This window comes from Channa argus, unplaced genomic scaffold (assembly GCF_033026475.1).
Source record: "Channa argus isolate prfri unplaced genomic scaffold, Channa argus male v1.0 Contig076, whole genome shotgun sequence".
NCBI classification, from domain to species: Eukaryota; Metazoa; Chordata; class Actinopteri; order Anabantiformes; family Channidae; genus Channa; species Channa argus.
Genome location: NW_027125295.1, coordinates 33,184 through 58,641, shown reverse-complemented (window position 1 = coordinate 58,641; position 25,458 = coordinate 33,184). Strand labels below are relative to the sequence as shown.

The 25,458-nt window shown below is 45.4% G+C and overlaps 8 non-coding genes across 8 annotated transcripts; all 8 read right to left on the bottom strand.

Annotated features, from left to right (window-relative positions):
- Positions 1-579: 579 nt before the first annotated feature.
- On the bottom strand, positions 580-652 carry trnaf-gaa (transfer RNA phenylalanine (anticodon GAA)). Its single transcript has one exon. It is a non-coding gene; the product is annotated as a tRNA-Phe (tRNA).
- Positions 653-4,518: 3,866 nt separating this feature from the next.
- trnaf-gaa (transfer RNA phenylalanine (anticodon GAA)) lies at positions 4,519-4,591 on the bottom strand. The gene has a single exon. It is a non-coding gene; the product is annotated as a tRNA-Phe (tRNA).
- Positions 4,592-4,702: 111 nt separating this feature from the next.
- On the bottom strand, positions 4,703-4,774 carry trnad-guc (transfer RNA aspartic acid (anticodon GUC)). Its single transcript has one exon. It is a non-coding gene; the product is annotated as a tRNA-Asp (tRNA).
- A 1,964-nt stretch (positions 4,775-6,738) lies between these two features.
- On the bottom strand, positions 6,739-6,810 carry trnad-guc (transfer RNA aspartic acid (anticodon GUC)). Its single transcript has one exon. It is a non-coding gene; the product is annotated as a tRNA-Asp (tRNA).
- Positions 6,811-10,679: 3,869 nt separating this feature from the next.
- Positions 10,680-10,751, bottom strand: trnad-guc (transfer RNA aspartic acid (anticodon GUC)). The gene has a single exon. It is a non-coding gene; the product is annotated as a tRNA-Asp (tRNA).
- A 3,869-nt stretch (positions 10,752-14,620) lies between these two features.
- Positions 14,621-14,692, bottom strand: trnad-guc (transfer RNA aspartic acid (anticodon GUC)). The gene has a single exon. It is a non-coding gene; the product is annotated as a tRNA-Asp (tRNA).
- Positions 14,693-19,133: 4,441 nt separating this feature from the next.
- Positions 19,134-19,205, bottom strand: trnad-guc (transfer RNA aspartic acid (anticodon GUC)). Its single transcript has one exon. It is a non-coding gene; the product is annotated as a tRNA-Asp (tRNA).
- Positions 19,206-21,596: 2,391 nt separating this feature from the next.
- On the bottom strand, positions 21,597-21,669 carry trnaf-gaa (transfer RNA phenylalanine (anticodon GAA)). Its single transcript has one exon. It is a non-coding gene; the product is annotated as a tRNA-Phe (tRNA).
- Between the last annotated feature and the right edge of the window lie 3,789 nt (positions 21,670-25,458).

Below are 25,458 nucleotides of genomic sequence, written 5' to 3'. Positions count from 1 at the left end.
CTTTCTCCAATGAAAAATAGCTGCATTTGCAGCAGCAGCCCTAGGATGTCAATTACAACAGGCGGAGATACTGTCCACTATACTAACGAGGACTGGAACAGCACTGGCCCCGGCAATGCCCCTGGTGTAGTTACACTGTTCTGATGCCATTACTTTTAATCGCTCAAGGTTGGACAAAAATGCATCACTTGTCAAATTACGCCCCTACGTTCTCCGGCAATCTGCATTTGAAAAGGAACGTTACCTACGGGCCTGAATGTGAAAGCCTGCTTTTGCCTACGCTCTGAAGTAGCTCGTCAAAGTCGCCGGTATCTGTGGTGTAGCGGTTATCAAGTTCGCCTCACACGTGAAAGGTCCCTGGCCTGAAATCAGGCAGAAACACAATTGTTGTTATTTTAAGATGACATTTACACTCAAGCTGTGTCAGTGGGTTGACTAAGTTCTTACACATGCTTGCTCCGTAAAACAACCTGAAATCACAGAATGGCACACATAGAGACTACCTTCCAAACCGTCTTAAGTACAAAAACAAAAGGTTAGGGGACTCTTGGCATCGTACGCAAGACAGAGGTGGTGTAATGCCGAAACCCGGGATCGAACCAGGGACCTTTAGATCTTCAGTCTAACGCTCTCCCAACTGAGCTATTTCGGCACAACAACCGATGACTTCTTCTGGCCATCATTTGCAAATGCAAGCCTCCTCAACCAAGCCGAAGACATATTGCGGGAAATTTCAACTGTCCGGGACAAAGGCAAAAAGACTCTCCCCGTCGGGGAATCGAACCCCGGTCTTCCGGGTGACAGGCGGAGATACTGTCCACTATACTAACGAGGACTGGAAAAGCACTGCTCGTTTGCAGTCACGCCAGAGTAGTCGCTGGACAAAGGCTGTGTGCCTTTGACTGAGCGGACCATTACTGGCTAAAGTTGCAATGGTCGTCGTTCAATTTCAGTTTTGAGTACCTGTTGAGGAGTTCCTTTCCTGCAATTGCATGCCCTCTTCTTGGTGCACGCGATATGGCAAACAGCATGTGCAAATTGGTCAAAGAAATCAAAAAGGGTTTTGCGAGACTACAGAAGATTGTTAAAAACCAATTTCTAAACAGCCTTTGTTTCTCCCATGAAAAACAGCTGCACTGAAGAAGCAGCCCTAGGATGTCAATTACCACAGCTTCAATCCCCTCTCCACGCTACACTGGCTTAGCATTGGACCGATCAGCCTCCACATATGAGCATGGTCCCCATTAAGCTGAGAAAGTACCTATTGTGCACTAGGATTTTGGAAAGCCCCTTAGAGTCGACCTTGCACGATAATGTGTCGCTTTGTGGTTAGATGCTACCCTCTGAAAGTAATACCCTACGTGGCTAAATTCTGTAGTGTAGTGGATATCACCTTGGCCTAACATGCATAAAGGTCCCTCGTTCGAAATCAGGCAGAAACCCTTTTGCTATCCATTATCATGTGCACAGTCAGTCTGGGTGGATTGCCTTGTAAAAGGGGTTGTCTCAGCTCTAACAATTAGAAAGGCAACACTTTTGGTTTTAGTACTACATAGTTCGATAAAGATCCTTTCATCCCAAAACCCCTGAGGAGTAAACTTCCACGACCGTGGTATTCTTCTTGCTGGGAAGCTACGCTCTGAAGTAGCTCGACAAAGTCGCCGATTTCTGTGGTGTAGCGGTTATCAAGTTCGCCTCACACGTGAAAGGTCCCTGGCCTGAAACCAGGCAGAAACACAATTGTTGTTATTTTAAGATGACATTCACACTCAAGCTGTGTCAGTGGGTTGACTAAGTACTTACACATGCTTGCAATGGTCGTCGTTCAATTTCAGTTTTGAGTTACCTGTTGAGGAGTTCCTTTCCTGCAATTGCATGCCCTCTTCTTGGTGCACGCGATATGGCAAACAGCATGTGCAAATTGGTCAAAGAAATCGAAAAGGGTTATGCGAGACTACAGAAGAAAGTTAAGAACCAATTTCTAAACAGCCTCAGTTTGGACAAAGCCACCACATACTATTAATCGAAATAGAGACTTTCTCCAATGAAAAATAGCTGCACTTGCAGCAGCAGCCCTAGGATGTCAATTACAACAAGCGGAGATCCTGTCCACTATACTAACGAGGACTGGAACAGCACTGCTCGTTTGCAGTCACGCCAGAGTAGTCGCTGGACAAAGGCTGTGTGCCTCTGACTGAGCGGACCATTACTGGCTAAAGTTGCAATGGTCGTCGTTCAATTTCAGTTTTGAGTACCTGTTGAGGAGTTCCTTTCCTGCAATTGCATGCCCTCTTCTTGGTGCACGCGATATGGCAAACAGCATGTGCAAATTGGTCAAAGAAATCGAAAAGGGCAAGCAGCAAGTGCAAATTGGTCAAAGAAATCGAAAAGGGTTATGCGAGACTACAGAAGAAAGTTAAGAACCAATTTCTAAACAGCCTCAGTTTGGACAAAGCCACCACATACTATTAATCGAAATAGAGACTTTCTCCCATTAAAAATAGCTGCACTTGCAGCAGCAGCCCTAGGATGTCAATTACAACAGGCGGAGATACTGTCCACTATACTAACGAGGACTGGAACAGCACTGCCCCCGGCCATGCCCCTGGTGTAGTTACGCCGTTCTGATGCCATTACTTTTACTCGCTCAAGGTTGGACAAAAATGAATCAATTGTCAAATTACGCTCCTACGTTCTCCGTCAATCTGCATTTGAAAAGGAACGTTACCTACGGGCCTGAATGTGAAAACCTGCTTTTGCCTGTTAGATCTTTTGCAGTCACTCCAGAGTAGTCGCCGAAAAAAGGCTGTGTCTTTGACAGAGCGGACGATTACTGGCTAAAGTTGCAATGGTCGTTATTCAATTTCAGTTTTGAGTATCTGTTGACTACAATTGCGCGCCCTCTTCTTGTTGGACGCGATATGGCAAACAGCATGTGCAAATTGGTCAAAGAAATCAAAAAGGGTTTTGCGAGACTACAGAAGATTGTTAAGAACCAATTTCTAAACAGCCTTTGTTTCTCCCATGAAAAACAGCTGCACTGAAGCAGCACCCCTAGGATGTCAATTACCACAGCTTCAATCCCCTCTCCACGCTACACTGGCTTAGCATTGGACCGATCAGCCTCCACATGTGAGCATGGTCCCCATTAAGCTGAGAAAGTACCTATTGTGCACTAGGATTTTGGAAAGCCCCTTAGAGTCGACCTTGCACGATAATGTGTCGCTTTGTGGTTAGATGCTACCCTCTGAAAGTAATACCCTACGTGGCTAAATTCTGTAGTGTAGTGGATATCACCTTGGCCTAACATGCATAAAGGTCCCTCGTTCGAAATCAGGGAGAAACCCTTTTGCTATCCATTATCATGTGCACAGTCAGTCTGGGTGGATTGCCTTGTAAAAGGGGTTGTCTCAGCTCTAACAATTAGAAAGGCAACACTTTTGGTTTTAGTACTACAAAGTTCGATAAAGATCCTTTCATCCCAAAACCCCTGAGGAGTAAACTTCCACGACCGTGGTATTCTTCTTGCTGGGAAGCTACGCTCTGAAGTAGCTCGTCAAAGTCGCCGATTTCTGTGGTGTAGCGGTTATCAAGTTCGCCTCACACGTGAAAGGTCCCTGGCCTGAAACCAGGCAGAAACACAATTGTTGTTATTTTAAGATTACATTCACACTCAAGCTGTGTCAGTGGGTTGACTAAGTACTTACACATGCTTGCAATGGTCGTCGTTCAATTTCAGTTTTGAGTTACCTGTTGAGGAGTTCCTTTCCTGCAATTGCATGCCCTCTTCTTGGTGCACGCGATATGGCAAACAGCATGTGCAAATTGGTCAAAGAAATCGAAAAGGGTTATGCGAGACTACAGAAGAAAGTTAAGAACCAATTTCTAAACAGCCTCAGTTTGGACAAAGCCACCACATACTATTAATCGAAATAGAGACTTTCTCCAATGAAAAATAGCTGCATTTGCAGCAGCAGCCCTAGGATGTCAATTACAACAGGCGGAGATACTGTCCACTATACTAACGAGGACTGGAACAGCACTGGCCCCGGCCATGCCCCTGGTGTAGTTACACTGTTCTGATGCCATTACTTTTAATCGCTCAAGGTTGGACAAAAATGCATCACTTGTCAAATTACGCCCCTACGTTCTCCGGCAATCTGCATTTGAAAAGGAACGTTACCTATGGGCCTGAATGTGAAAGCCTGCTTTTGCCTACGCTCTGAAGTAGCTTGTCAAAGTCGCCGGTATCTGTGGTGTAGCGGTTATCAAGTTCGCCTCACACGTGAAAGGTCCCTGGCCTGAAATCAGGCAGAAACACAATTGTTGTTATTTTAAGATGACATTTACACTCAAGCTGTGTCAGTGGGTTGACTAAGTTCTTACACATGCTTGCTCCGTAAAACAACCTGAAATCACAGAATGGCACACATAGAGACTACCTTCCAAACCGTCTTAAGTACAAAAACAAAAGGTTAGGGGACTCTTGGCATCGTACGCAAGACAGAGGTGGTGTAATGCCGAAACCCGGGATCGAACCAGGGACCTTTAGATCTTCAGTCTAACGCTCTCCCAACTGAGCTATTTCGGCACAACAACCGATGACTTCTTCTGGCCATCATTTGCAAATGCAAGCCTCCTCAACCAAGCCAAAGACATATTGCGGGAAATTTCAACTGTCCGGGACAAAGGCAAAAAGACTCTCCCCGTCGGGGAATCGAACCCCGGTCTTCCGCGTGACAGGCGGAGATACTGTCCACTATACTAACGAGGACTGGAAAAGCACTGCTCGTTTGCAGTCACGCCAGAGTAGTCGCTGGACAAAGGCTGTGTGACTTTGACTGAGCGGACCATTACTGACTAAAGTTGCAATGGTCGTCGTTCAATTTCAGTTTTGAGTACCTGTTGAGGAGTTCCTTTCCTGCAATTGCATGCCCTCTTCTTGGTGCACGCGATATGGCAAACAGCATGTGCAAATTGGTCAAAGAAATCAAAAAGGGTTTTGCGAGACTACAGAAGATTGTTAAAAACCAATTTCTAAACAGCCTTTGTTTCTCCCATGAAAAACAGCTGCACTGAAGAAGCAGCCCTAGGATGTCAATTACCACAGCTTCAATCCCCTCTCCACGCTACACTGGCTTAGCATTGGACCGATCAGACTCCACATATGAGCATGGTCCCCATTAAGCTGAGAAAGTACCTATTGTGCACTAGGATTTTGGAAAGCCCCTTAGAGTCGACCTTGCACGATAATGTGTCGCTTTGTGGTTAGATGCTACCCTCTGAAAGTAATACCCTACGTGGCTAAATTCTGTAGTGTAGTGGATATCACCTTGGCCTAACATGCATAAAGGTCCCTCGTTCGAAATCAGGCAGAAACCCTTTTGCTATCCATTATCATGTGCACAGTCAGTCTGGGTGGATTGCCTTGTAAAAGGGGTTGTCTCAGCTCTAACAATTAGAAAGGCAACACTTTTGGTTTTAGTACTACAAAGTTCGATAAAGATCCTTTCATCCCAAAACCCCTGAGGAGTAAACTTCCACGACCGTGGTATTCTTCTTGCTGGGAAGCTACGCTCTGAAGTAGCTCGTCAAAGTCGCCGATTTCTGTGGTGTAGCGGTTATCAAGTTCGCCTCACACGTGAAAGGTCCCTGGCCTGAAACCAGGCAGAAACACAATTGTTGTTATTTTAAGATGACATTCACACTCAAGCTGTGTCAGTGGGTTGACTAAGTTCTTACACATGCTTGCAATGGTCGTCGTTCAATTTCAGTTTTGAGTTACCTGTTGAGGAGTTCCTTTCCTGCAATTGCATGCCCTCTTCTTGGTGCACGCGATATGGCAAACAGCATGTGCAAATTGGTCAAAGAAATCGAAAAGGGTTATGCGAGACTACAGAAGAAAGTTAAGAACCAATTTCTAAACAGCCTCAGTTTGGACAAAGCCACCACATACTATTAATCGAAATAGAGACTTTCTCCAATGAAAAATAGCTGCACTTGCAGCAGCAGCCCTAGGATGTCAATTACAACAGGCGGAGATCCTGTCCACTATACTAACGAGGACTGGAACAGCACTGGCCCCGGCCATGCCCCTGGTGTAGTTACGCTGTTCTGATGCCATTACTTTTAATCGCTCAAGGTTGGACAAAAATGCATCACTTGTCAAATTACGCCACTACGTTCTCCAGCAATCTGCATTTGAAAAGGAACGTTACCTACGGGCCTGAATGTGAAAGCCTGCTTTTGCCTACGCTCTGAAGTAGCTCGTCAAAGTCGCCGGTATCTGTGGTGTAGCGGTTATCAAGTTCGCCTCACACGTGAAAGGTCCCTGGCCTGAAATCAGGCAGAAACACAATTGTTGTTATTTTAAGATGACATTTACTCTCAAGCTGTGTCAGTGGGTTGACTAAGTTCTTACACATGCTTGCTCCGTAAAACAACCTGAAATCACAGAATGGCACACATAGAGACTACCTTCCAAACCGTCTTAAGTACAAAAACAAAAGGTTACGGGACTCTTGGCATCGTACGCAAGACAGAGGTGGTGTAATGCCGAAACCCGGGATCAAACCAGGGGACCTTTAGATCTTCAGTCTAACGCTCTCCCAACTGAGCTATTTCGGCACAACAACCGATGACTTCTTTTGGCCATCATTTGCAAATGCAAGCCTCCTCAACCAAGCCGAAGACGTATTGCGGGAAATTTCAACTGTCCGGGACAAAGGCAAAAAGACTCTCCCCGTCAGGGAATCGAACCCCGGTCTTCCGCGTGACAGGCGGAGATACTGTCCACTATACTAACGAGGACTGGAAAAGCACTGCTCGTTTGCAGTCACGCGAGAGTAGTCGCTGGACAAAGGCTGTGTGCCTTTGACTGAGCGGACCATTACTGGCTAAAGTTGCAATGGTCGTCGTTCAATTTCAGTTGTGAGTACCTGTTGAGGAGTTCCTTTCCTGCAATTGCATGCCCTCTTCTTGGTGCACGCGATATGGCAAACAGGATGTGCAAATTGGTCAAAGAAATCGAAAAGGGCAAGCAGCAAGTGCAAATTGGTCAAAGAAATCGAAAAGGATTATGCGAGACTACAGAAGAAAGTTAAGAACCAATTTCTAAACAGCCTCAGTTTGGACAAAGCCACCACATACTATTAATCGAAATAGAGACTTTCTCCCATGAAAAATAGCTGCACTTGCAGTAGCTGCCCTAGGATGTCAATTACAACAGGCGGAGATACTGTCCACTATACTAACGAGGACTGGAACAGCACTGCCCCCGGCCATGCCCCTGGTGTAGTTACGCCGTTCTGATGCCATTACTTTTACTCGCTCAAGGTTGGACAAAAATGAATCAATTGTCAAATTACGCTCCTACGTTCTCCGTCAATCTGCATTTGAAAAGGAACGTTACCTACGGGCCTGAATGTGAAAACCTGCTTTTGCCTGTTAGATCTTTTGCAGTCACTCCAGAGTAGTCGCCGAAAAAAGGCTGTGTCTTTGACAGAGCGGACGATTACTGGTTAAAGTTGCAATGGTCGTTATTCAATTTCAGTTTTGAGTATCTGTTGACTACAATTGCGCGCCCTCTTCTTGTTGGACGCGATATGGCAAACAGCATGTGCAAATTGGTCAAAGAAATCAAAAAGGGTTTTGCGAGACTACAGAAGATTGTTAAGAACCAATTTCTAAACAGCCTTTGTTTCTCCCATGAAAAACAGCTGCACTGAAGAAGCAGCCCTAGGATGTCAATTACCACAGCTTCAATCCCCTCTCCACGCTACACTGGCTTAGCATTGGACCGATCAGCCTCCACATATGAGCATGGTCCCCATTAAGCTGAGAAAGTACCTATTGTGCACTAGGATTTTGGAAAGCCCCTTAGAGTCGACCTTGCACGATAATGTGTCGCTTTGTGGTTAGATGCTACCCTCTGAAAGTAATACCCTACGTGGCTAAATTCTGTAGTGTAGTGGATATCACCTTGGCCTAACATGCATAAAGGTCCCTCGTTCGAAATCAGGCAGAAACCCTTTTGCTATCCATTATCATGTGCACAGTCAGTCTGGGTGGATTGCCTTGTAAAAGGGGTTGTCTCAGCTCTAACAATTAGAAAGGCAACACTTTTGGTTTTAGTACTACATAGTTCGATAAAGATCCTTTCATCCCAAAACCCCTGAGGAGTAAACTTCCACGACCGTGGTATTCTTCTTGCTGGGAAGCTACGCTCTGAAGTAGCTCAACAAAGTCGCCGATTTCTGTGGTGTAGCGGTTATCAAGTTCGCCTCACACGTGAAAGGTCCCTGGCCTGAAACCAGGCAGAAACACAATTGTTGTTATTTTAAGATGACATTCACACTCAAGCTGTGTCAGTGGGTTGACTAAGTACTTACACATGCTTGCAATGGTCGTCGTTCAATTTCAGTTTTGAGTTACCTGTTGAGGAGTTCCTTTCCTGCAATTGCATGCCCTCTTCTTGGTGCACGCGATATGGCAAACAGCATGTGCAAATTGGTCAAAGAAATCGAAAAGGGTTATGCGAGACTACAGAAGAAAGTTAAGAACCAATTTCTAAACAGCCTCAGTTTGGACAAAGCCACCACATACTATTAATCGAAATAGAGACTTTCTCCAATGAAAAATAGCTGCACTTGCAGCAGCAGCCCTAGGATGTCAATTACAACAGGCGGAGATCCTGTCCACTATACTAACGAGGACTGGAACAGCACTGCTCGTTTGCAGTCACGCCAGAGTAGTCGCTGGACAAAGGCTGTGTGCCTTTGACTGAGCGGACCATTACTGGCTAAAGTTGCAATGGTCGTCGTTCAATTTCAGTTTTGAGTACCTGTTGAGGAGTTCCTTTCCTGCAATTGCATGCCCTCTTCTTGGTGCACGCGATATGGCAAACAGCATGTGCAAATTGGTCAAAGAAATTTAAAAAGGGTTTTGCGAGACTACAGAAGATTGTTAAAAACCAATTTCTAAACAGCCTTTGTTTCTCCCATGAAAAACAGCTGCACTGAAGAAACAGCCCTAGGATGTCAATTACCACAGCTTCAATCCCCTCTCCACGCTACACTGGCTTAGCATTGGACCGATCAGCCTCCACATATGAGCATGGTCCCCATTAAGCTGAGAAAGTACCTATTGTGCACTAGGATTTTGGAAAGCCCCTTAGAGTCGACCTTGCACGATAATGTGTCGCTTTGTGGTTAGATGCTACCCTCTGAAAGTAATACCCTACGTGGCTAAATTCTGTAGTGTAGTGGATATCACCTTGGCCTAACATGCATAAAGGTCCCTCGTTCGAAATCAGGCAGAAACCCTTTTGCTATCCATTATCATGTGCACAGTCAGTCTGGGTGGATTGCCTTGTAAAAGGGGTTGTCTCAGCTCTAACAATTAGAAAGGCAACACTTTTGGTTTTAGTACTACATAGTTCGATAAAGATCCTTTCATCCCAAAACCCCTGAGGAGTAAACTTCCACGACCGTGGTATTCTTCTTGCTGGGAAGCTACGCTCTGAAGTAGCTCGTCAAAGTCGCCGATTTCTGTGGTGTAGCGGTTATCAAGTTCGCCTCACACGTGAAAGGTCCCTGGCCTGAAACCAGGCAGAAACACAATTGTTGTTATTTTAAGATGACATTCACACTCAAGCTGTGTCAGTGGGTTGACTAAGTTCTTACACATGCTTGCAATGGTCGTCGTTCAATTTCAGTTTTGAGTTACCTGTTGAGGAGTTCCTTTCCTGCAATTGCATGCCCTCTTCTTGGTGCACGCGATATGGCAAACAGCATGTGCAAATTGGTCAAAGAAATCGAAAAGGGTTATGCGAGACTACAGAAGAAAGTTAAGAACCAATTTCTAAACAGCCTCAGTTTGGACAAAGCCACCACATACTATTAATCGAAATAGAGACTTTCTCCAATGAAAAATAGCTGCACTTGCAGCAGCAGCCCTAGGATGTCAATTACAACAGGCGGAGATCCTGTCCACTATACTAACGAGGACTGGAACAGCACTGGCCCCGGCCATGCCCCTGGTGTAGTTACGCTGTTCTGATGCCATTACTTTTAATCGCTCAAGGTTGGACAAAAATGCATCACTTGTCAAATTACGCCACTACGTTCTCCAGCAATCTGCATTTGAAAAGGAACGTTACCTACGGGCCTGAATGTGAAAGCCTGCTTTTGCCTACGCTCTGAAGTAGCTCGTCAAAGTCGCCGGTATCTGTGGTGTAGCGGTTATCAAGTTCGCCTCACACGTGAAAGGTCCCTGGCCTGAAATCAGGCAGAAACACAATTGTTGTTATTTTAAGATGACATTTACTCTCAAGCTGTGTCAGTGGGTTGACTAAGTTCTTACACATGCTTGCTCCGTAAAACAACCTGAAATCACAGAATGGCACACATAGAGACTACCTTCCAAACCGTCTTAAGTACAAAAACAAAAGGTTACGGGACTCTTGGCATCGTACGCAAGACAGAGGTGGTGTAATGCCGAAACCCGGGATCAAACCAGGGGACCTTTAGATCTTCAGTCTAACGCTCTCCCAACTGAGCTATTTCGGCACAACAACCGATGACTTCTTTTGGCCATCATTTGCAAATGCAAGCCTCCTCAACCAAGCCGAAGACGTATTGCGGGAAATTTCAACTGTCCGGGACAAAGGCAAAAAGACTCTCCCCGTCAGGGAATCGAACCCCGGTCTTCCGCGTGACAGGCGGAGATACTGTCCACTATACTAACGAGGACTGGAAAAGCACTGCTCGTTTGCAGTCACGCGAGAGTAGTCGCTGGACAAAGGCTGTGTGCCTTTGACTGAGCGGACCATTACTGGCTAAAGTTGCAATGGTCGTCGTTCAATTTCAGTTGTGAGTACCTGTTGAGGAGTTCCTTTCCTGCAATTGCATGCCCTCTTCTTGGTGCACGCGATATGGCAAACAGGATGTGCAAATTGGTCAAAGAAATCGAAAAGGGCAAGCAGCAAGTGCAAATTGGTCAAAGAAATCGAAAAGGATTATGCGAGACTACAGAAGAAAGTTAAGAACCAATTTCTAAACAGCCTCAGTTTGGACAAAGCCACCACATGCTATTAATCGAAATAGAGACTTTCTCCCATGAAAAATACCTGCACTTGCAGTAGCAGCCCTAGGATGTCAATTACAACAGGCGGAGATACTGTCCACTATACTAACGAGGACTGGAACAGCACTGCCCCCGGCCATGCCCCTGGTGTAGTTACGCCGTTCTGATGCCATTACTTTTACTCGCTCAAGGTTGGACAAAAATGAATCAATTGTCAAATTACGCTCCTACGTTCTCCGTCAATCTGCATTTGAAAAGGAACGTTACCTACGGGCCTGAATGTGAAAACCTGCTTTTGCCTGTTAGATCTTTTGCAGTCACTCCAGAGTAGTCGCCGAAAAAAGGCTGTGTCTTTGACAGAGCGGACGATTACTGGTTAAAGTTGCAATGGTCGTTATTCAATTTCAGTTTTGAGTATCTGTTGACTACAATTGCGCGCCCTCTTCTTGTTGGACGCGATATGGCAAACAGCATGTGCAAATTGGTCAAAGAAATCAAAAAGGGTTTTGCGAGACTACAGAAGATTGTTAAGAACCAATTTCTAAACAGCCTTTGTTTCTCCCATGAAAAACAGCTGCACTGAAGAAGCAGCCCTAGGATGTCAATTACCACAGCTTCAATCCCCTCTCCACGCTACACTGGCTTAGCATTGGACCGATCAGCCTCCACATATGAGCATGGTCCCCATTAAGCTGAGAAAGTACCTATTGTGCACTAGGATTTTGGAAAGCCCCTTAGAGTCGACCTTGCACGATAATGTGTCGCTTTGTGGTTAGATGCTACCCTCTGAAAGTAATACCCTACGTGGCTAAATTCTGTAGTGTAGTAGATATCACCTTGGCCTAACATGCATAAAGGTCCCTCGTTCGAAATCAGGCAGAAACCCTTTTGCTATCCATTATCATGTGCACAGTCAGTCTGGGTGGATTGCCTTGTAAAAGGGGTTGTCTCAGCTCTAACAATTAGAAAGGCAACACTTTTGGTTTTAGTACTACATAGTTCGATAAAGATCCTTTCATCCCAAAACCCCTGAGGAGTAAACTTCCACGACCGTGGTATTCTTCTTGCTGGGAAGCTACGCTCTGAAGTAGCTCAACAAAGTCGCCGATTTCTGTGGTGTAGCGGTTATCAAGTTCGCCTCACACGTGAAAGGTCCCTGGCCTGAAACCAGGCAGAAACACAATTGTTGTTATTTTAAGATGACATTCACACTCAAGCTGTGTCAGTGGGTTGACTAAGTACTTACACATGCTTGCAATGGTCGTCGTTCAATTTCAGTTTTGAGTTACCTGTTGAGGAGTTCCTTTCCTGCAATTGCATGCCCTCTTCTTGGTGCACGCGATATGGCAAACAGCATGTGCAAATTGGTCAAAGAAATCGAAAAGGGTTATGCGAGACTACAGAAGAAAGTTAAGAACCAATTTCTAAACAGCCTCAGTTTGGACAAAGCCACCACATACTATTAATCGAAATAGAGACTTTCTCCAATGAAAAATAGCTGCACTTGCAGCAGCAGCCCTAGGATGTCAATTACAACAGGCGGAGATCCTGTCCACTATACTAACGAGGACTGGAACAGCACTGCTCGTTTGCAGTCACGCCAGAGTAGTCGCTGGACAAAGGCTGTGTGCCTTTGACTGAGCGGACCATTACTGGCTAAAGTTGCAATGGTCGTCGTTCAATTTCAGTTTTGAGTACCTGTTGAGGAGTTCCTTTCCTGCAATTGCATGCCCTCTTCTTGGTGCACGCGATATGGCAAACAGCATGTGCAAATTGGTCAAAGAAATTTAAAAAGGGTTTTGCGAGACTACAGAAGATTGTTAAAAACCAATTTCTAAACAGCCTTTGTTTCTCCCATGAAAAACAGCTGCACTGAAGAAACAGCCCTAGGATGTCAATTACCACAGCTTCAATCCCCTCTCCACGCTACACTGGCTTAGCATTGGACCGATCAGCCTCCACATATGAGCATGGTCCCCATTAAGCTGAGAAAGTACCTATTGTGCACTAGGATTTTGGAAAGCCCCTTAGAGTCGACCTTGCACGATAATGTGTCGCTTTGTGGTTAGATGCTACCCTCTGAAAGTAATACCCTACGTGGCTAAATTCTGTAGTGTAGTGGATATCACCTTGGCCTAACATGCATAAAGGTCCCTCGTTCGAAATCAGGCAGAAACCCTTTTGCTATCCATTATCATGTGCACAGTCAGTCTGGGTGGATTGCCTTGTAAAAGGGGTTGTCTCAGCTCTAACAATTAGAAAGGCAACACTTTTGGTTTTAGTACTACAAAGTTCGATAAAGATCCTTTCATCCCAAAACCCCTGAGGAGTAAACTTCCACGACCGTGGTATTCTTCTTGCTGGGAAGCTACGCTCTGAAGTAGCTCGTCAAAGTCGCCGATTTCTGTGGTGTAGCGATTATCAAGTTCGCCTCACACGTGAAAGGTCCCTGGCCTGAAACCAGGCAGAAACACAATTGTTGTTATTTTAAGATGACATTCACACTCAAGCTGTGTCAGTGGGTTGACTAAGTTCTTACACATGCTTGCAATGGTCGTCGTTCAATTTCAGTTTTGAGTTACCTGTTGAGGAGTTCCTTTCCTGCAATTGCATGCCCTCTTCTTGGTGCACGCGATATGGCAAACAGCATGTGCAAATTGGTCAAAGAAATCGAAAAGGGTTATGCGAGACTACAGAAGAAAGTTAAGAACCAATTTCTAAACAGCCTCAGTTTGGACAAAGCCACCACATACTATTAATCGAAATAGAGACTTTCTCCAATGAAAAATAGCTGCACTTGCAGCAGCAGACCTAGGATGTCAATTACAACAGGCGGAGATCCTGTCCACTATACTAACGAGGACTGGAACAGCACTGGCCCCGGCCATGCCCCTGGTGTAGTTACGCTGTTCTGATGCCATTACTTTTAATCGCTCAAGGTTGGACAAAAATGCATCACTTGTCAAATTACGCCCCTACGTTCTCCAGCAATCTGCATTTGAAAAGGAACGTTACCTACGGGCCTGAATGTGAAAGCCTGCTTTTGCCTACGCTCTGAAGTAGCTCGTCAAAGTCGCCGGTATCTGTGGTGTAGCGGTTATCAAGTTCGCCTCACACGTGAAAGGTCCCTGGCCTGAAATCAGGCAGAAAAACAATTGTTGTTATTTTAAGATGACATTTACTCTCAAGCTGTGTCAGTGGGTTGACTAAGTTCTTACACATGCTTGCTCCGTAAAACAACCTGAAATCACAGAATGGCACACATAGAGACTACCTTCCAAACCGTCTTAAGTACAAAAACAAAAGGTTACGGGACTCTTGGCATCGTACGCAAGACAGAGGTGGTGTAATGCCGAAACCCGGGATCAAACCAGGGGACCTTTAGATCTTCAGTCTAACGCTCTCCCAACTGAGCTATTTCGGCACAACAACCGATGACTTCTTTTGGCCATCATTTGCAAATGCAAGCCTCCTCAACCAAGCCGAAGACGTATTGCGGGAAATTTCAACTGTCCGGGACAAAGGCAAAAAGACTCTCCCCGTCAGGGAATCGAACCCCGGTCTTCCGCGTGACAGGCGGAGATACTGTCCACTATACTAACGAGGACTGGAAAAGCACTGCTCGTTTGCAGTCACGCGAGAGTAGTCGCTGGACAAAGGCTGTGTGCCTTTGACTGAGCGGACCATTACTGGCTAAAGTTGCAATGGTCGTCGTTCAATTTCAGTTGTGAGTACCTGTTGAGGAGTTCCTTTCCTGCAATTGCATGCCCTCTTCTTGGTGCACGCGATATGGCAAACAGGATGTGCAAATTGGTCAAAGAAATCGAAAAGGGCAAGCAGCAAGTGCAAATTGGTCAAAGAAATCGAAAAGGATTATGCGAGACTACAGAAGAAAGTTAAGAACCAATTTCTAAACAGCCTCAGTTTGGACAAAGCCACCACATACTATTAATCGAAATAGAGACTTTCTCCCATGAAAAATAGCTGCACTTGCAGTAGCAGCCCTAGGATGTCAATTACAACAGGCGGAGATACTGTCCACTATACTAACGAGGACTGGAACAGCACTGCCCCCGGCCATGCCCCTGGTGTAGTTACGCCGTTCTGATGCCATTACTTTTACTCGCTCAAGGTTGGACAAAAATGAATCAATTGTCAAATTACGCTCCTACGTTCTCCGTCAATCTGCATTTGAAAAGGAACGTTACCTACGGGCCTGAATGTGAAAACCTGCTTTTGCCTGTTAGATCTTTTGCAGTCACTCCAGAGTAGTCGCCGAAAAAAGGCTGTGTCTTTGACAGAGCGGACGATTACTGGTTAAAGTTGCAATGGTCGTTATTCAATTTCAGTTTTGAGTATCTGTTGACTACAATTGCGCGCCCTCTTCTTGTTGGACGCGATATGGCAAACAGCATGTGCAAATTGGTCAAAGAAATCAAAAAGGGTTTTGCGAGACTACAGAAGATTGTTAAGAACCAATTTCTAAACAGCCTTTGTTTCTCCCATGAAAAACAGCTGCACTGAAGAAGCAGCCCTAGGATGTCAATTACCACAGCTTCAATCCCCTCTCCACGCTACACTGGCTTAGCATTGGACCGATCAGCCTCCACATATGAGCATGGTCCCCATTAAGCTGAGAAAGTACCTATTGTGCACTAGGATTTTGGAAAGCCCCTTAGAGTCGACCTTGCACGATAATGTGTCGCTTTGTGGTTAGATGCTACCCTCTGAAAGTAATACCCTACGTGGCTAAATTCTGTAGTGTAGTGGATATCACCTTGGCCTAACATGCATAAAGGTCCCTCGTTCGAAATCAGGCAGAAACCCTTTTGCTATCCATTATCATGTGCACAGTCAGTCTGGGTGGATTGCCTTGTAAAAGGGGTTGTCTCAGCTCTAACAATTAGAAAGGCAACACTTTTGGTTTTAGTACTACAAAGTTCGATAAAGATCCTTTCATCCCAAAACCACTGAGGAGTAAACTTCCACGACCGTGGTATTCTTATTGCTGGGAAGCTACGCTCTGAAGTAGCTCGTCAAAGTCGCCGATTTCTGTGGTGTAGCGGTTATCAAGTTCGCCTCACACGTGAAAGGTCCCTGGCCTGAAACCAGGCAGAAACACAATTGTTGTTATTTTAAGATGACATTCACACTCAAGCTGTGTCAGTGGGTTGACTAAGTACTTACACATGCTTGCAATGGTCGTCGTTCAATTTCAGTTTTGAGTTACCTGTTGAGGAGTTCCTTTCCTGCAATTGCATGCCCTCTTCTTGGTGCACGCCATATGGCAAACAGCATGTGCAAATTGGTCAAAGAAATCGAAAAGGGTTATGCGAGACTACAGAAGAAAGTTAAGAACCAATTTCTAAACAGCCTCAGTTTGGACAAAGCCACCACATACTATTAATCGAAATAGAGACTTTCTCCAATGAAAAATAGCTGCACTTGCAGCAGCAGCCCTAGGATGTCAATTACAACAGGCGGAGATCCTGTCCACTATACTAACGAGGACTGGAACATCACTGCTCGTTTGCAGTCACGCCAGAGTAGTCGCTGGACAAAGGCTGTGTGCCTTTGACTGAGCGGACCATTACTGGCTAAAGTTGCAATGGTCGTCGTTCAATTTCAGTTTTGAGTTACCTGTTGAGGAGTTCCTTTCCTGCAATTGCATGCCCTCTTCTTGGTGCACGCGATATGGCAAACAGCATGTGCAAATTGGTCAAAGAAATCGAAAAGGGTTATGCGAGACTACAGAAGAAAGTTAAGAACCAATTTCTAAACAGCCTCAGTTTGGACAAAGCCACCACATACTATTAATCGAAATAGAGACTTTCTCCAATGAAAAATAGCTGCACTTGCAGCAGCAGCCCTAGGATGTCAATTACAACAGGCGGAGATCCTGTCCACTATACTAACGAGGACTGGAACAGCACTGGGCCCGGCCATGCCCCTGGTGTAGTTACGCCGTTCTGATGCCATTACTTTTACTCGCTCAAGGTTGGACAAAAATGAATCAATTGTCAAATTACGCTCCTACATTCTCCGTCAATCTGCATTTGAAAAGGAACGTTACCTACGGGCCTGAATGTGAAAACCTGCTTTTGCCTGTTAGATCTTTTGCAGTCACTCCAGAGTAGTCGCCGAAAAAAGGCTGTGTCTTTGACAGAGCGGACGATTACTGGTTAAAGTTGCAATGGTCGTTATTCAATTTCAGTTTTGAGTATCTGTTGACTACAATTGCGCGCCCTCTTCTTGTTGGACGCGATATGGCAAACAGCATGTGCAAATTGGTCAAAGAAATCAAAAAGGGTTTTGCGAGACTACAGAAGATTGTTAAGAACCAATTTCTAAACAGCCTTTGTTTCTCCCATGAAAAACAGCTGCACTGAAGAAGCAGCCCTAGGATGTCAATTACCACAGCTTCAATCCCCTCTCCACGCTACACTGGCTTAGCATTGGACCGATCAGCCTCCACATATGAGCATGGTCCCCATTAAGCTGAGAAAGTACCTATTGTGCACTAGGATTTTGGAAAGCCCCTTAGAGTCGACCTTGCACGATAATGTGTCGCTTTGTGCTTAGATGCTACCCTCTGAAAGTAATACCCTACGTGGCTAAATTCTGTAGTGTAGTGGATATCACCTTGGCCTAACATGCATAAAGGTCACTCGTTCGAAATCAGGCAGAAACCCTTTTGCTATCCTTTATCATGTGCACAGTCAGTCTGGGTGGATTGCCTTGTAAAAGGGGTTGTCTCAGCTCTAACAATTAGAAAGGCAACACTTTTGGTTTTAGTACTACAAAGTTCGATAAAGATCCTTTCATCCCAAAACCCCTGAGGAGTAAACTTCCACGACCGTGGTATTCTTCTTGCTGGGAAGCTACGCTCTGAAGTAGCTCGTCAAAGTCGCCGATTTCTGTGGTGTAGCGGTTATCAAGTTCGCCTCACACGTGAAAGGTCCCTGGCCTGAAACCAGGCAGAAACACAATTGTTGTTATTTTAAGATGACATTCACACTCAAGCTGTGTCAGTGGGTTTACTAAGTTCTTACACATGCTTGCAATGGTCGTCGTTCAATTTCAGTTTTGAGTTACCTGTTGAGGAGTTCCTTTCCTGCAATTGCATGCCCTCTTCTTGGTGCACGCGATATGGCAAACAGCATGTGCAAATTGGTCAAAGAAATCGAAAAGGGTTATGCGAGACTACAGAAGAAAGTTAAGAACCAATTTCTAAACAGCCTCAGTTTGGACAAAGCCACCACATACTATTAATCGAAATAGAGACTTTCTCCAATGAAAAATAGCTGCACTTGCAGCAGCAGCCCTAGGATGTCAATTACAACAGGCGGAGATCCTGTCCACTATACTAACGAGGACTGGAACAGCACTGGCCCCGGCCATGCCCCTGGTGTAGTTACGCTGTTCTGATGCCATTACTTTTAATCGCTCAAGGTTGGACAAAAATGCATCACTTGTCAAATTACGCCCCTACGTTCTCCAGCAATCTGCATTTGAAAAGGAACGTTACCTACGGGCCTGAATGTGAAAGCCTGCTTTTGCCTACGCTCTGAAGTAGCTCGTCAAAGTCGCCGGTATCTGTGGTGTAGCGGTTATCAAGTTCGCCTCACACGTGAAAGGTCCCTGGCCTGAAATCAGGCAGAAACACAATTGTTGTTATTTTAAGATGACATTTACTCTCAAGCTGTGTCAGTGGGTTGACTAAGTTCTTACACATGCTTGCTCCGTAAAACAACCTGAAATCACAGAATGGCACACATAGAGACTACCTTCCAAACCGTCTTAAGTACAAAAACAAAAGGTTACGGGACTCTTGGCATCGTACGCAAGACAGAGGTGGTGTAATGCCGAAACCCGGGATCAAACCAGGGGACCTTTAGATCTTCAGTCTAACGCTCTCCCAACTGAGCTATTTCGGCACAACAACCGATGACTTCTTTTGGCCATCATTTGCAAATGCAAGCCTCCTCAACCAAGCCGAAGACGTATTGCGGGAAATTTCAACTGTCCGGGACAAAGGCAAAAAGACTCTCCCCGTCAGGGAATCGAACCCCGGTCTTCCGCGTGACAGGCGGAGATACTGTCCACTATACTAACGAGGACTGGAAAAGCACTGCTCGTTTGCAGTCACGCCAGAGTAGTCGCTGGACAAAGGCTGTGTGCCTTTGACTGAGCGGACCATTACTGGCTAAAGTTGCAATGGTCGTCGTTCAATTTCAGTTGTGAGTACCTGTTGAGGAGTTCCTTTCCTGCAATTGCATGCCCTCTTCTTGGTGCACGCGATATGGCAAACAGGATGTGCAAATTGGTCAAAGAAATCGAAAAGGGCAAGCAGCAAGTGCAAATTGGTCAAAGAAATCGAAAAGGATTATGCGAGACTACAGAAGAAAGTTAAGAACCAATTTCTAAACAGCCTCAGTTTGGACAAAGCCACCACATACTATTAATCGAAATAGAGACTTTCTCCCATGAAAAATAGCTGCACTTGCAGCAGCAGCCCTAGGATGTCAATTACAACAGGCGGAGATACTGTCCACTATACTAACGAAAACTGGAACAGCACTGCCCCCGGCCATGCCCCTGGTGTAGTTACGCCGTTCTGATGCCATTACTTTTACTCGCTCAAGGTTGGACAAAAATGAATCAATTGTCAAATTACGCTCCTACGTTCTCCGTCAATCTGCATTTGAAAAGGAACGTTACCTACGGGCCTGAATGTGAAAACCTGCTTTTGCCTGTTAGATCTTTTGCAGTCACTCCAGAGTAGTCGCCGAAAAAAGGCTGTGTCTTTGACAGAGCGGACGATTACTGGTTAAAGTTGCAATGGTCGTTATTCAATTTCAGTTTTGAGTATCTGTTGACTACAATTGCGCGCCCTCTTCTTGTTGGACGCGATATGGCAAACAGCATGTGCAAATTGGTCAAAGAAATCAAAAAGGGTTTTGCGAGACTACAGAAGATTGTTAAGAACCAATTTCTAAACAGCCTTTGTTTCTCCCATGAAAAACAGCTGCACTGAAGAAGCAGCCCTAGGATGTCAATTACCACAGCTTCAATCCCCTCTCCACGCTACACTGGCTTAGCATTGGACCGATCAGCCTCCACATATGAGCATGGTCCCCATTAAGCTGAGAAAGTACCTATTGTGCACTAGGATTTTGGAAAGCCCCTTAGAGTCGACCTTGCACGATAATGTGTCGCTTTGTGCTTAGATGCTACCCTCTGAAAGTAATACCCTACGTGGCTAAATTCTGTAGTGTAGTGGATATCACCTTGGCCTAACATGCATAAAGGTCCCTCGTTCGAAATCAGGCAGAAACCCTTTTGCTATCCTTTATCATGTGCACAGTCAGTCTGGGTGGATTGCCTTGTAAAAGGGGTTGTCTCAGCTCTAACAATTAGAAAGGCAACACTTTTGGTTTTAGTACTACAAAGTTCGATAAAGATCCTTTCATCCCAAAACCCCTGAGGAGTAAACTTCCACGACCGTGGTATTCTTCTTGCTGGGAAGCTACGCTCTGAAGTAGCTCGTCAAAGTCGCCGATTTCTGTGGTGTAGCGGTTATCAAGTTCGCCTCACACGTGAAAGGTCCCTGGCCTGAAACCAGGCAGAAACACAATTGTTGTTATTTTAAGATGACATTCACACTCAAGCTGTGTCAGTGGGTTGACTAAGTTCTTACACATGCTTGCAATGGTCGTCGTTCAATTTCAGTTTTGAGTTACCTGTTGAGGAGTTCCTTTCCTGCAATTGCATGCCCTTTTCTTGGTACACGCGATATGGCAAACAGCATGTGCAAATTGGTCAAAGAAATCGAAAAGGGTTGTGCGAGACTACAGAAGAAAGTTAAGAACCAATTTCTAAACAGCCTCAGTTTGGACAAAGCCACCACATACTATTAATCGAAATAGAGACTTTCTCCAATGAAAAATAGCTGCATTTGCAGCAGCAGCCCTAGGATGTCAATTACAACAGGCGGAGATACTGTCCACTATACTAACGAGGACTGGAACAGCACTGGCCCCGGCCATGCCCCTGGTGTAGTTACACTGTTCTGATGCCATTACTTTTAATCGCTCAAGGTTGGACAAAAATGCATCACTTGTCAAATTACGCCCCTACGTTCTCCGGCAATCTGCATTTGAAAAGGAACGTTACCTACGGGCCTGAATGTGAAAGCCTGCTTTTGCCTACGCTCTGAAGTAGCTCGTCAAAGTCGCCGGTATCTGTGGTGTAGCGGTTATCAAGTTCGCCTCACACGTGAAAGGTCCCTGGCCTGAAATCAGACAGAAACACAATTGTTGTTATTTTAAGATGACATTTACACTCAAGCTGTGTCAGTGGGTTGACTAAGTTCTTACACATGCTTGCTCCGTAAAACAACCTGAAATCACAGAATGGCACACATAGAGACTACCTTCCAAACCGTTTTAAGTACAAAAACAAAAGGTTAGGGGACTCTTGGCATCGTACGCAAGACAGAGGTGGTGTAATGCCGAAACCCGGGATCGAACCAGGGACCTTTAGATCTTCAGTCTAACGCTCTCCCAACTGAGCTATTTCGGCACAACAACCGATGACTTCTTCTGGCCATCATTTGCAAATGCAAGCCTCCTCAACCAAGCCGAAGACATATTGCAGGAAATTTCAACTGTCCGGGACAAAGGCAAAAAGACTCTCCCCGTCGGGGAATCGAACCCCGGTCTTCCGCGTGACAGGCGGAGATACTGTCCATTATACAAACGAGGACTGGAAAAGCACTGCTCGTTTGCAGTCACGCCAGAGTAGTCGCTGGACAAAGGCTGTGTGCCTTTGACTGAGCGGACCATTACTGGCTAAAGTTGCAATGGTCGTCGTTCAATTTCAGTTTTGAGTACCTGTTGAGGAGTTCCTTTCCTGCAATTGCATGCCCTCTTCTTGTTGCACGCGATATGGCAAACAGCATGTGCAAATTGGTCAAAGAAATCAAAAAGGGTTTTGCGAGACTACAGAAGATTGTTAAAAACCAATTTCTAAACAGCCTTTGTTTCTCCCATGAAAAACAGCTGCACTGAAGAAGCAGCCCTAGGATGTCAATTACCACAGCTTCAATCCCCTCTCCACGCTACACTGGCTTAGCATTGGACCGATCAGCCTCCACATATGAGCATGGTCCCCATTAAGCTGAGAAAGTACCTATTGTGCACTAGGATTTTGGAAAGCCCCTTAGAGTCGACCTTGCACGATAATGTGTCGCTTTGTGGTTAGATGCTACCCTCTGAAAGTAATACCCTACGTGGCTAAATTCTGTAGTGTAGTGGATATCACCTTGGCCTAACATGCATAAAGGTCCCTCGTTCGAAATCAGGCAGAAACCCTTTTGCTATCCATTATCATGTGCACAGTCAGTCTGGGTGGATTGCCTTGTAAAAGGGGTTGTCTCAGCTCTAACAATTAGAAAGGCAACACTTTTGGTTTTAGTACTACAAAGTTCGATAAAGATCCTTTCATCCCAAAACCCCTGAGGAGTAAACTTCCACGACCGTGGTATTCTTCTTGCTGGGAAGCTACGCTCTGAAGTAGCTCGTCAAAGTCGCCGATTTCTGTGGTGTAGCGGTTATCAAGTTCGCCTCACACGTGAAAGGTCCCTGGCCTGAAACCAGGCAGAAACACAATTGTTGTTATTTTAAGATGACATTCACACTCAAGCTGTGTCAGTGGGTTGACTAAGTTCTTACACATGCTTGCAATGGTCGTCGTTCAATTTCAGTTTTGAGTTACCTGTTGAGGAGTTCCTTTCCTGCAATTGCATGCCCGCTTCTTGGTGCACGCGATATGGCAAACAGCATGTGCAAATTGGTCAAAGAAATCGAAAAGGGTTATGCGAGACTACAGAAGAAAGTTAAGAACCAATTTCTAAACAGCCTCAGTTTGGACAAAGCCACCACATACTATTAATCGAAATAGAGACTTTCTCCAATGAAAAATAGCTGCACTTGCAGCAGCAGCCCTAGGATGTCAATTACAACAGGCGGAGATCCTGTCCACTATACTAACGAGGACTGGAACAGCACTGGCCCCGGCCATGCCCCTGGTGTAGTTACGCTGTTCTGATGCCATTACTTTTAATCGCTCAAGGTTGGACAAAAATGCATCACTTGTCAAATTACGCCCCTACGTTCTCCAGCAATCTGCATTTGAAAAGGAACGTTACCTACGGGCCTGAATGTGAAAGCCTGCTTTTGCCTACGCTCTGAAGTAGCTCGTCAAAGTCGCCGGTATCTGTGGTGTAGCGGTTATCAAGTTCGCCTCACACGTGAAAGGTCCCTGGCCTGAAATCAGGCAGAAACACAATTGTTGTTATTTTAAGATGACATTTACTCTCAAGCTGTGTCAGTGGGTTGACTAAGTTCTTACACATGCTTGCTCCGTAAAACAACCTGAAATCACAGAATGGCACACATAGAGACTACCTTCCAAACCGTCTTAAGTACAAAAACAAAAGGTTACGGGACTCTTGGCATCGTACGCAAGACAGAGGTGGTGTAATGCCGAAACCCGGGATCAAACCAGGGGACCTTTAGATCTTCAGTCTAACGCTCTCCCAACTGAGCTATTTCGGCACAACAACCGATGACTTCTTTTGGCCATCATTTGCAAATGCAAGCCTCCTCAACCAAGCCGAAGACGTATTGCGGGAAATTTCAACTGTCCGGGACAAAGGCAAAAAGACTCTCCCCGTCAGGGAATCAAACCCCGGTCTTCCGCGTGACAGGCGGAGATACTGTCCACTACACTAACGAGGACTGGAAAAGCACTGCTCGTTTGCAGTCACGCGAGAGTAGTCGCTGGACAAAGGCTGTGTGCCTTTGACTGAGCGGACCATTACTGGCTAAAGTTGCAATGGTCGTCGTTCAATTTCAGTTGTGAGTACCTGTTGAGGAGTTCCTTTCCTGCAATTGCATGCCCTCTTCTTGGTGCACGCGATATGGCAAACAGGATGTGCAAATTGGTCAAAGAAATCGAAAAGGGCAAGCAGCAAGTGCAAATTGGTCAAAGAAATCGAAAAGGATTATGCGAGACTACAGAAGAAAGTTAAGAACCAATTTCTAAACAGCCTCAGTTTGGACAAAGCCACCACATACTATTAATCGAAATAGAGACTTTCTCCCATGAAAAATAGCTGCACTTGCAGTAGCAGCCCTAGGATGTCAATTACAACAGGCGGAGATACTGTCCACTATACTAACGAGGACTGGAACAGCACTGCCCCCGGCCATGCCCCTGGTGTAGTTACGCCGTTCTGATGCCATTACTTTTACTCGCTCAAGGTTGGACAAAAATGAATCAATTGTCAAATTACGCTCCTACGTTCTCCGTCAATCTGCATTTGAAAAGGAACGTTACCTACGGGCCTGAATGTGAAAACCTGCTTTTGCCTGTTAGATCTTTTGCAGTCACTCCAGAGTAGTCGCCGAAAAAAGGCTGTGTCTTTGACAGAGCGGACGATTACTGGTTAAAGTTGCAATGGTCGTTATTCAATTTCAGTTTTGAGTATCTGTTGACTACAATTGCGCGCCCTCTTCTTGTTGGACGCGATATGGCAAACAGCATGTGCAAATTGGTCAAAGAAATCAAAAAGGGTTTTGCGAGACTACAGAAGATTGTTAAGAACCAATTTCTAAACAGCCTTTGTTTCTCCCATGAAAAACAGCTGCACTGAAGAAGCAGCCCTAGGATGTCAATTACCACAGCTTCAATCCCCTCTCCACGCTACACTGGCTTAGCATTGGACCGATCAGCCTCCACATATGAGCATGGTCCCCATTAAGCTGAGAAAGTACCTATTGTGCACTAGGATTTTGGAAAGCCCCTTAGAGTCGACCTTGCACGATAATGTGTCGCTTTGTGGTTAGATGCTACCCTCTGAAAGTAATACCCTACGTGGCTAAATTCTGTAGTGTAGTGGATATCACCTTGGCCTAACATGCATAAAGGTCCCTCGTTCGAAATCAGGCAGAAACCCTTTTGCTATCCATTATCATGTGCACAGTCAGTCTGGGTGGATTGCCTTGTAAAAGGGGTTGTCTCAGCTCTAACAATTAGAAAGGCAACACTTTTGGTTTTAGTACTACAAAGTTCGATAAAGATCCTTTCATCCCAAAACCACTGAGGAGTAAACTTCCACGACCGTGGTATTCTTCTTGCTGGGAAGCTACGCTCTGAAGTAGCTCGTCAAAGTCGCCGATTTCTGTGGTGTAGCGGTTATCAAGTTCGCCTCACACGTGAAAGGTCCCTGGCCTGAAACCAGGCAGAAACACAATTGTTGTTATTTTAAGATGACATTCACACTCAAGCTGTGTCAGTGGGTTGACT